The sequence below is a fragment of the Henckelia pumila genome, chromosome 4 (assembly GCF_033568475.1).
Source record: "Henckelia pumila isolate YLH828 chromosome 4, ASM3356847v2, whole genome shotgun sequence".
In the NCBI taxonomy this organism is placed as follows: domain Eukaryota; kingdom Viridiplantae; phylum Streptophyta; class Magnoliopsida; order Lamiales; family Gesneriaceae; genus Henckelia; species Henckelia pumila.
Genome location: NC_133123.1, coordinates 68,090,546 through 68,102,655, shown reverse-complemented (window position 1 = coordinate 68,102,655; position 12,110 = coordinate 68,090,546). Strand labels below are relative to the sequence as shown.

The 12,110-nt window shown below is 38.5% G+C and overlaps 1 long non-coding RNA gene across 1 annotated transcript; it reads right to left on the bottom strand.

The window, feature by feature from the left end:
- Positions 1-8,600: 8,600 nt before the first annotated feature.
- On the bottom strand, positions 8,601-10,960 carry LOC140865333 (uncharacterized). The gene is made up of 2 exons (XR_012144563.1): positions 10,736-10,960; positions 8,601-8,869 (listed from the first exon to the last, which is right to left on the bottom strand). It is a non-coding gene; the product is annotated as an uncharacterized lncRNA (long non-coding RNA).
- Positions 10,961-12,110: the final 1,150 nt, after the last annotated feature.

Here is a 12,110-nt window from a genome sequence, read left to right as displayed (position 1 = left end):
CCGAACCACCGGAACAATGGCGGGTTCGGGCACTTGACAAAATACAGTCCATTTTCTCTTAATAATCCCCAAAGAAACAAATTCATTACAATCCATATTTATCCCATGCTCAGCAATAGTATTGCGATTGAGGCGAGCATGTTCGTACCTTTCTTGGGCTTCCCGAGAGACGAACCTATTGGAGATTTCCACGGAGGATGAGGAGCTAACGACGATAGGGCCGGACGAACGGAAACGCTTGGCTGGCATGGTGGTGGTCGGCAGGAATTATCAGTTGGGGCGGCGGTCGACGGTGTTGAGTGGTGGTGTGGCGGTGAGGAGTGCTAAATATGAAGATTCTGACAGAAATTGACGGACCCGAACTTGAAGCGCGATGATAAACTCCAACAATCTGCAAATTACGAGCAAGGATGTCAAGAATTTATGGAGGAATTTGAGAGGAAAGATTTGGGGATTTAGGGTTTATGGGAGGGTAGGAGGAAAAAGAGGTAGAAAAGAATGGGAGAAAAGAAAGGAGAGCCCGTTTTTTTCAGTCTGCGTCTCTCGCGAGCACGCGAGGAGGAGCCTCGCGCGCGCGCGAGCCTTTAAGTGTGCCTCTGGATGTTTGTACTGCGCGCGTGCAAGTAAGAAGCTCGCGCGCGCACGGTCAGTGCGGAGATCCTCTGGAATACGAGCCTGCGTGCGCGAGAGGAGGGGACCTCGCGCGTGCGCAGTGCATTATAATAGAAAATTCGGCCTGCAACACAATTAAAACCCCACAAAAATACTTAAATAAAAAAAAACGAAATAAAGCCAAAACAAAACTAAAATAAAAAAAACAAACCATAAAAATAAACACTGGGTTGCCTCCCAGATAGCGCTAAATTTATAGTCTATAGCCCGACTGTACCTCCCTTTTAATTTATCAGGTCTTTCAAGTCGACGGTGGTCTTTGTCTGATCCACGATACCACCTCGATAAACTTTTATCCTTTGCCCATTAACTTTGAATGCTCCTGTGGCAAGACTATAAATTTCTACCGTACCATACGACATTACTTGCTTGATAGTAAATGGTCCTGACCATCTCAAACGTAGCTTTCCTGGCATGAGCTTCAAACGTGAGTTATATAATAAAACAGTTTGGCCTACCTCGAACTCACGTGAGACAATGCGCTGATCATGCCATTTCTTGGTCTTTTCTTTGTAAATTCTGGCATTTTCATAGGCATCCAACCTAAGCTCCTTAAGTTCATTCAACTGTAGCAAACGTTCTTCACCTGTAGCCTGCACATCAAAATTTAGAAATTTAGTAGCCCATAGTGCTTTATGCTCAAGTTCAACAGGAAGATGACACTCTTTGCCATATAACAACCTAAAGGGAGAAGTTCCTATATGTGTTTTAAAAGCAGTTAGATAGGCCCATAATGCATCAACTAATTTATTCGACCACTCTTTCCTGTTTGAATTCACCATTTTTTCCAGAATTCTTTTCAACTCTCTATTAGAAATCTCAACTGGCCCACTAGTCTGGGGATGATAAGGTGTTGCCACCTTGTGAGTGACCCCATATTTTTTTCAAAAGTGTATCAAATTGCTGATTACAAAAGTGGGTTCCTCCATCACTTATTATGGCTCTAGGGGTACCATATCTAGAAAATATGAATTTTTTCAAAAACTTAACAACCACCCTAGAGTCATTTGTCCTACATGCAAGTTCTTCAACCCACTTAGACACATAATCGACCGCAACCAAGATATATTTGTTCCCTTCAGACGCAGGGAATGGTCCCATGAAATCTATACCCCATACATCAAAAACTTCATAAACAAGAATATTATTGAGGGGAATCTCATGTCTCCTAGAAATATTACCAATTTTTTGATAAGCATGACAAGTAATCACATAGGCATATGCATCCTTAAATAATGAAGGCCAATAAAATCCCAATTGAAGTACTTTAGCAGCTGTACGACCCGCGCCGAAGTGACCTCCAGTTAGACCTGTTTGACAATGTGAGAGTATAGATCTTACCTCTTCCGATGGAATACACCTACGAATGATACCATCTGCACAGTTCTTAAACATAAAAGAATCTTCCCACAAAAAATATTTCAACTTAGAAAAAAATTTCTTTTTCTGTTGATAAGTTAAATGCGAGGGAAGAAACTTACTTGACAGATAGTTAACGATGTCTGCATACCATGGTAAATTAGATACCTCAAATAGCTGTTTATCAGGAAAATCATCATGAATCACTTGCATTTCAGCTCCTTGATTTTCCAAACGAGAAAGGTGGTCCGCAACTTGATTCTCCGCGCCCTTCCTGTCAACAATTTTCAAATCAAATTCTTCCAACAATAAAACCCAACGAATTAACCTGGGTTTAGCATCCTTTTTTCTCATCAAATACTTCAATGCCGAATGGTCCGTGTGAACGATGACTTTGCTTCCCACCAAATAAGACCTAAATTTATCCAAGGCAAACACGACTGCGAGAAGTTCTTTTTCAGTAGTTTCATAATTCAGTTGGGCGGCTGACAGGGTGATACTGGCGTAGTAAATCACATGAAGTACTTTGTCCCTCTTTTGTCCAAGCACGGATCCCAAAGCAGTGTCACTGGCGTCACACATCAATTCAGACGACAGATTCCAGTCAGGTGCTACTATCACTGGTGCAGTTGTTAATTTCTGCTTCAAAATCTGAAGGGCCTGCAAGCACTCAGCAGATAAATTAAAAGGCACCTCTTTGATTAACAAATTAGTAAGGGGTTTAGCAATAGAAGAAATTTTTTTAATAAATCTCCTATAGAAACCCGCATGCCCAAGAAAACTCCTAATGCCCTTCAAATTCGTGGCAGGTGGAAGTTTTTCAATTACTTCAAGTTTTGCTCGATCTACCTCCACACCTACCTCAGACACCATATGTCTTAAAACAATGCCCTCTTTTACCATGAAGTGGCATTTTTCCCAATTCAACACAAGATTGCTCTCCTCACATCTCTGCAACACTTTTTTCAGATTAAATAAACATGCATCAAACGACGATCCAACCACAGAGAAATCATCCATAAACACTTCTATAAACTTTTCAACCATATCATGAAAAATAGCCATCATACACTGCTGAAAAGTGGCAGGGGCATTACAAAGACCAAATGACATTCGTTTATAAGCAAAAGTACCATAAGGACAAGTAAAAGTGGTTTTATGTTGTTCCTCAGGTGCTATTGGAATTTGCATATATCCAGAATAACCATCCAAAAAACAATAAAACGCATGCCCTACAAGTCTCTCAACCATCTTATCAATAAAGGGGAGGGGGAAGTGATCCTTACGGGTGGCATCATTCAATTTTTTATAATCAATACAAACCCGCCACCCCGTAACAGTTCTAGTAGGAATCAATTCATTATTTGCATTTTCGATTACAGTCATCCCTCCTTTTTTAGGCACTACTTGAATTGGACTCACTCATTCACTATCAGAAATAAGATAGATAATACATGCATCAAGGAGATTGATTACCTCCTTTTTCACTACCTCTTGCATCGCCGGGTTGAGTCGCCTCTATGGTTGAGTAGATGTCTTGTGCTCCGCTTCCATCAATATTTTGTGCATGCACATGTTTGGACTAATCCCTTTGATATCGGCCAAGCTCCATCCGATGGCTCTTATGTGTTCTCGAATCACCTGCAACAGTTTTTCCTCCTCACAACCTGTTAAAGAAGATGAACAAATTACTGGCAGATTATCATTATTTAATAAATACAAATATTTCAAATAAGAAGGGAGTGGTTTAAGTTCAAGAGTGGGGGGCTCCACGGTGGATGGCTTCAGTGGTTTTGGAGTATGGTTAAGCTCCCCCATCTTGGTATTGATGAGTCTGTCGAAGGGAAAACTCCAATCCAAATACCGTGCTACTTCATGAACTTCCTCACTGACATGCTCTTAATCAGTTGTACCTGTCAAACATATTTCTAATGGATCCACAGACAACTGTTCCTGCAGAGAACACTCAACCAAATCATCAGTAATATCAATTCTGAAACAATCAGAATTGTCTGCAGGATATCGAATGTCCTGAAAAACATTAAATATAACTTTCTCATCATTCATACGCAACATCAACTCTCCCTTATGCACATAAATCAGTGCTTTTCTAGTGGCTAAGAACGGTCTACCCAAAATAAGATGGATCTCACGATCCTCTTCCATATCAAGGACAACAAAGTCCACTGGAAATATAAGCTTATCAACCTTAACTAATACATCCTCTACAATCCCCCTTGGATATTTTATAGATCTGTCAGCTAATTGCAGGGAGATAGTAGTTGGCTTAACTTCATCAATTCCTAGCTTTTCAAAACATGAATCAGGCATAAGATTAATACTTTCACCTAAATCACATAAAGCCTTGTTAAAAAATGATTTTCCAATAGTGCATGGAATTGAAAAGCTACCGGGATCCTTGAGTTTTGGAGGGATTTTATTTTGTAAAATAGCAGAACATTCCTCCGACAACTTCACAGTTTCAAAATCCACAAGTTTTCTTTTGTTAGACAAAATCTCTTTTAAAAATTTTGCATAACTGGGCATTTGAGCCAAAGCGTCTGCAAAGGGAATATTAATATGAAGCTTTTTGAAAATCTCTAAGAATTTTGCAAATTGATTATCCAATTGCACTTGATTTGCTCTTTGGGGGAAGGAAAGTTTACTCAAATAAATATTCTCATTAATAATTGAGTGAGAGGACTTACCTTTATTGCCCGTAGGCGTCGAGTCTGACTGGTTTGGCGCTTCCTCCAGCCCTTTTTCCTTGCTTAGCTCGCTTGCTTCCTCATCCTCAGTATTTTTCTCCACAGTATCTGCTTGCGATCTAGTCACCGCCAGAATAACATTGACATCCTTGGGATTCCTCTCAGTATTGCTAGCAAACGATCCTGCTGGCCTACTAGACAGCTGTGTTGCTATCTGGCTCATCTGTGTTTCTAATTTCTGCAACATTGCCTCCTAATTTTGTAAATGGGTCTCAGTACCAGCTACATATTTCATCATGATTTCTTCAAAGGAGGGCTTCTTCTCGACTGGCTTCGATGTATTAGCTGTAGGATCTGCAGCTTTCCAAGAGAAGTTTGGATGGTTCTTCCAAGCAGGATTGTAAGTATTGTTGTAGGGATTGTACTGTTGTCTCCCTTGATTCCCCATAAAATTCGCAGCATCAACTTCAAATACTTGATGTTCGTCAGGCTGTTGGACTTGCACTTGGTTGGCTGGATATGTCTGCATAACTGCCATTTGATGTGTAAGAGCATCGATCTTGGCATTCAGTGCTGTTAGTGCATCGACTTCTAGTATTCCAGCCTTTTTATCCTTTTTAGCATCTGGCCATCCAATGTTGCTTTCAGCTATATTTCCAATGATTTCCCATGCCTCTGCCGGTGTTTTCCTGAATAGGCTTCCGTTAGCAGCGACATCCAACATGGATCGAACGGATTGATCAGCCCCATTGTAGAAAGTCTGAGTCTGCTGACTCTGAGTAAGATTATGTTGAGGACACATCCTCAACATCTTTTTAAATCCAGTCCAATCAGCATGTAAAGATTCAACTTCCTTCTTCCTGAATGAGATGATATCGGATAACAGTTTAGTCATCTTTGTAGGGGGAAAATACTTATTCAGAAAGGTCTGAACAAGTTGATCTCATGTAGTAATTGATCCAGCAGGCAAATTGTCTAGCCACTCAACAGCTTCTCCTTGTAGAGAGAATGGGAATAACCGCAGTCGCACTGCATCAGATGTTACCCCATTCGCCTTGAACGTGTCGCAGATCGACCAAAAACGTTTCAGATGAGCGTAGGGGTCTTCCACAGTATCTAGCTTGCAATTGAATCAGCTGAATAGTAGAGGGTTTCAGCTCAAAATTGTTCGTCTCAACAGCGGGGCGAACTATGCTAGATCCATAGCCTTCAGTTGACGGACGGATAATATCCCAAACAGTACGGTTGTCTACCATCTTTACTTCAGATTCATATTCTGACTCTAGTTCAAGATTGATAGATTTCTTGGCTATTCGGATCATGCTCAGCGTGCGTTCGATCTCCAAATCAAGTGGTAGTAATTTCCTTGATCGAATGCTATGCATGCACAACAGAAGGTACCTGAAAATCACCAAAAAATTATAGTCAGAAATTAAGAAAATAAATAAGGTCTAATCTCAAGTGAAATAAAAATTCTGATATCAAACAGTCCCCGGCAACGACGCCAAAAACTTGATCGGCTGAATCGATGTGATTAAAAATCAACTGGCAAGCGTACCAGGTCAAATTATAGATAGTGAATAAAATTCGAATGTCGAACCCACAGGGACTGTATAATTATGACTACCAGAATTTATTTATTTCTACTTAATCTAGACTAATCAAAAATAGCGATTTCAGATTTTAAACTAATAATAAAAAGTTGCAATTAAAATTAAATTAAATAAAACGCAGCTGAAAAATTTAGATTTAAATCAAATTTGGGAAAAGCTCGATCAAGGACTCAAGTAGGTACCAGACAATTCATGTAACAAGCAGTCGATCTAAGATATCAGACTTAATTTTCATTAACGAGAATTTTCCTAATTTGTTCGAAGAACTATTTCTAGAACAATCAAACCTATTCAAATACTGATGAACCAATCTTTCGTAATTCTAATCAAATTCGAATGCATGGATAACTGTGAAAATTCAGTAAACACCTAAACCGCATAATGAAACCAAATTCTATTTCTAGTCAGTTTTACACTATGTTGATTATTGAAGCGATCAAAATCGAAACCTCCTCTGTCGAATTGGAATCAATTAACATGCAAGCAAATAACTGGCCAGGAAATTCACATGACAAATATGAATTCAATAAACAATAAAATCAAATCAAGTCTGAAAATCTCAAATAAACAAACGAGTTTTATACATAAATTGTCTGGCCCAATCACGTGGCCTTGATCGAAAGAGAAAACTACTCACTAAAAAACATAATTAAATAAACCAAGTCTAAAATCATAAAATAAAAATACTAGAGTAGAAGAAAATCTGAAGAAATTTGTTCCACAGCCGCCGTATGCTTCGCGCGTACTCAAAAAAACAAAAAGTCTGTAAAAAGAGCATAAAATTTCTATTTATAGGTCCGCGCCAATTAGACTCCTCGTAAAACTCAAATTCTCGAATATTGCGTCTCACGAACACGCGCGCGTGCGCATGGCATAGCTCGCACGCGCGTAGCTATAAAAAACAGTGTCCTCTAGAACGCCTCGCGCGCGCGCGACTTCCCTGCAACTCTCTGGACAATTCTTCTGCGCACGCGCGGGGCAGGAGCTTGCCTGCGCGCGCCTTGACTCGGATGTTTCTGTAGATTCCTTCTGCGCACGCGCGAGCAAGAGGCTCGCGCGCGCACGCTTTGTCCGCACAGAAATTCCCAAAAATTGCTTATTTTTCTACAAAATTCAACCAGGAGAGTATAATGCATGCACATAAAATAAAACACTAATAAAACTCACGAAAATAAAATAAATGCATGCAAAATAAATATAAAATGACATAAAATAATGCATACTAAACACACTTATCAATACGCAATTTGGAATTAAACAATAAAAAACTGAGTTTAAAAATAAAATAACTCGAGGGTTCGTCTTCCTCAACCAAGTACTAAAACTTAGCGAACAATATTCATGAATTTTACAGAAAAATTCATGAAAGAAAAATTAAATATAAGAAAATAGAGAAGAAACCTAGCCGCCAAGAGAGTTCTCTGCTTTCTCCGTCTAAAATCTAATAATATTCCTCTGAAAAATGGAATAAAAGACCTAATAAAAGTTAGAGTCCAAAATAAAAGAGTTTTCAAAATTACAAATTCATTCCCGGAAAAGTCATCGCGCTCGATCGATTGAATTGGAAGGATCGAGCGCGACCAAAGTTATAAACCCACTACCTTTGATTTCTCATACGCGTGCTCGATCGGTTGAAGTCTGCGTATCGAGCAGCCGTCTTTTTATCAACCTTATGTTATTCAATTTCTCGGCACCGCTCGATCGGTAGAAAATTCCAGATCGAGCGGCGCACTCAGCATCTTCAACTCTCCATCTTCAAACGTGTTCTTTCAATCTTCAACAGCGCATGACTTGTTCTTCATGGTTCTACTATGGAAACAACACTTCATCTTCATTCTTCAACACTTCTCTTTTTTTCAGTAAAATGCGGCGTACTACACATTAAATCCGGGAGTATGTTATAAAGACACGATATATAAAATAAGAAAAAAATGCTAAATTACAACATATAAATGCATGCAAAGAAACAACAAACGATATTAAAATAAGCAACACAAACATGGCTATCAATGAGGTGCGCTGAAATGAGGCTCGGAACCTCTATATATAGTGAAACAACCATAACCTCTAGTTTAATTAAATAAATGAAAAAAAAGAATTTCGGAGTATTATTATTATTATTATTATTATTATTATTATTATTATAGAAATTTTTTTAAAAAACATTTCTCCATGACCTAATTGTAATTACTCAACCCGACCTATCTTAACTCAGCAATTCAAATAAAAATATAAACTCCCAAAAAGGTAAGAAACATGAAATCATATGCATAAACATCTGTTTGGGTACAGTCCCAACAATACAGAAGTGAGTAGGGAATAACAAGTTTACACGCCTAGTATCAAATGCAGGGAATCACATTCTGCTAACAAATTAAAAGTTAAAAAAATGTAAACAATTTTTTTATTACAGACATCTCAATAGGAAATTAAAGGAAGCGACGTCATGGGTGCGCTCCGCCGAATGCTATCAACCCTGGTGATCCTGCCCCTCGGTCATTGAGAAATCATCCTCACCTGCACCAAGCAGATGTAGTGAGCCTAAAGACTCAACAAAAATATGAGGTGAAATAATGAATAATAAATATACATGCACATACAATTAAAAATATCTTGTACTGAAAATACATTGTCTTTCCTTAATTGGGACTCTAGCAAAGAGAGAAACTTGGAAACATCACATCCAAGACTGAATCTAACTGACTGAAACTAAACTTAAATTGCAAATGCATAGCAAGACTGAACATGTGGACTGAAAAGACTGAACTGAGAACTAATAAACAGAACTACAAACTGATAAACTGAACTATGAACTTAGATCCCTGATAGTGGCCCTTTTCTATAGATTTGATCGATCAATGACTGTAGTATACTATGCCGGCAAGGAAGTCGGGATTTTTCAACCCGTCTTGCCCCGTGTTGGTATGAGAAGCCAAGATTTCTCTCAGTCCATCCATACCCTGAAATGGTAAGGAAAGCCAAGATTTTTCTCAGCCCGTCCAAACCCATGAGGTGGTAAGGAAAGCTAGGATTTTTCCCAACACGTACATACCCTATGTTGGTAAGGAAAGCCAAGATTACTCTCAGCCCGTCCATACCCTGATATAGTCACAATCAACTCTCCTTATTCAAAAATACTTTTCTTTTATTGACTTGACTCAAGACTTAGACTGAACTCAAGAAAATGAACTTCTTTGAAAATATTTACTCGATACTCAAATAAATGAAATAACATGGTTGAAAAGGACGATGATTTAGGTGGCAAACCATAGCTAAGAATCTAGACTTTACTTTTTGGCACTTAGGACGTATCCCGAGCAATCCACTTGCAAAGCTTATAACATACTCAATTCTTAATCAAAACGACTTCCGCTTAAAAACACGGTTCCCATGCTCTCTATCCCTAACTAGAAGGTCATCTTCGAAATACCGTTCTTACCTAATAATTTCTGGCAAACAAGTCCCCGGGCAGCAACAATTAACATCTAAATATTGCCCCCTTAATTCAATAGCCTAGAACTTAACCAAAACTCAACCGAATTAGTTCGAAATTTCCCTAGCATCCTAAGCTAATCCCAAACCCGTGCCCTAACCCAAAACACGAGTATACACTGCTTTACTTGACCATAACCGGACAGCTCATCCACTCTTAGTAAATTTCTGCTCAATTTCCCTTCTTCCCTCTATGGCACCTCAACCTTGATCTCCCATGGTACAACCTTTAAACTAGAACCTAGACCACCCCTTAGACTTGCACGACCCTTAAGACCGACCCCTAACTCACAAGCCAAATCCCCAGCTTGAGCACCCTTGTCCTTAAGCCACTACCCAGCTCGAGGAAGCCTCTGTCCTAGAGCCAATTTCTAGCTCAAGGAAGTCCCTGCCCCAACCCACAGAAACTCGATTCTTACAACTTCTAACCGACAGCCCTTCGCCTCGATTTTACCAGCCAACTCACAAAACCTGGGTGCTACCATGTGAGCTACGTTCTCACCCATGGTAGCCCCTAATTCACCATCCAGGAAACGAGCAAGAACTCGACTCAACACATGCGCAAACACAGAGTAATTTTGAAACTGAGGCACTGTGAACATTAATCAAAAGCTTCCATCTCAGCACCCACCCAACTCAAGAAACACAATAACTCGAACATAAGAAAGTACAACACAACCAAAATTAAACTAAAATCTCGTACATCTATCCGAAGGAAACAGAGAACTCGAATCAAGACATATCCAAACACAGTGAAAAGTTTCGAAATTGAGGCAAAAATGGATGCAATAACCAAGACTCCCATGGAATCAAAAAACTTGAGATACACACAGAGAAAACAACACAAGACGTAATAATCTACTTGGTGGCAGAAGAAACCCATAGTCTTGCCTCGTCTTGGAAATATCAGACATGGGGAAAGATTTGTTGAGTTGTGATCGAGGCAAAGGGGCGCCGGAATTAACTCGAACAACAAGCTAAGGAGAAGACCACGCCAGAAAATGATGCTGCTGCGGCGGGCGAAGGAAGAAGGAGGAGGACGAGAGTGCCGATCGCGAGAGGAAATGGAGAAAAAAATGAAATGAGTTCTATCGGCATCTGCTTGGAGAAGGAGAAATGTACAGGGCCGAGTGATTGGGCTGTGGTGATTCCAAATAGGGGTCGTCAACTTGTGCTGGGGTAATTCCTTAACGGACCGAGCAATACATATTTTTAAGTGTGAAAGTAAATATTATATAACATACAATATTTTATATGACGCGAGTAAAAGTGTTAGGCCCAGATTGCGCAAATACTCAAATTTGAAAATTCAAGAATTAAATTCTTAAATTCTATTTATCGGATTTAAAAAGGCTAATTTTCAATACTAAATATTTCGATGTCACGGCGATATATAAAATATTTAAATAACAAACAGAGTGATTAAAATAATTTAAATACTTGACAAATGATTAAAATTCATTCAAATAAATATACAAGCAGAATAAAACCTTTAAAAAAATTCGGACACTTAAAAGCTTTTAATTAGATAAGCTAGACATTTAAAATAATTTAAGGTCACTAACTGCTAAACTTAACTTATTTAAAATGAATAAGTTGGGCAATCAAAATATTTAAAAAAATAAGTTTAATAGTTAAAAGCATTTAAATTACTATCCAATAATCCCGACTAATTTTTAAATAATTAAACAAAATAGTTAATATCATTTCAATAAATAACCTAAATAATTTACATTATTTAAATAAGCAGGCTTAAACCTTTAAAATTTTTTAAAAAATAAGTAGTATAATAAAATAATTTAAATGAGTAAACCTAAATAATTTAAAAAATTAATTTAATAGTAAGTAAAATAAATTCCTTCTAATAAATGATTAATATTTTATTAACACGTAATTAAAATAAAAAATTTAAATCAATTAAACTTAAAAATAATAAATCTTAATATTTATTAAATTTAATTAATGCATGCGATTTAATAGATTAGATTTTAGGTACTACATATCGAGTGAGATCAGAGCGTCCGATCTTTGCATGGCAACCATGTGTCATGCCAGCAGATCGGAGCCTCCGATCGGGACTTTGGATCGTCCGATCTCCCATCATTGACGTCATCCCTTACGTCATCCCTTATGTCATCTTGCTGACCTCACATACACGACTGACCCATAGAGTTCGGAGCCTTTGAACTCCAATCGGATCGTTCGATCCTCTGATCGCAGTTTTCGATCCCTCGAAAGTTCGGACCCTCCGATCCCTTACTTCGGA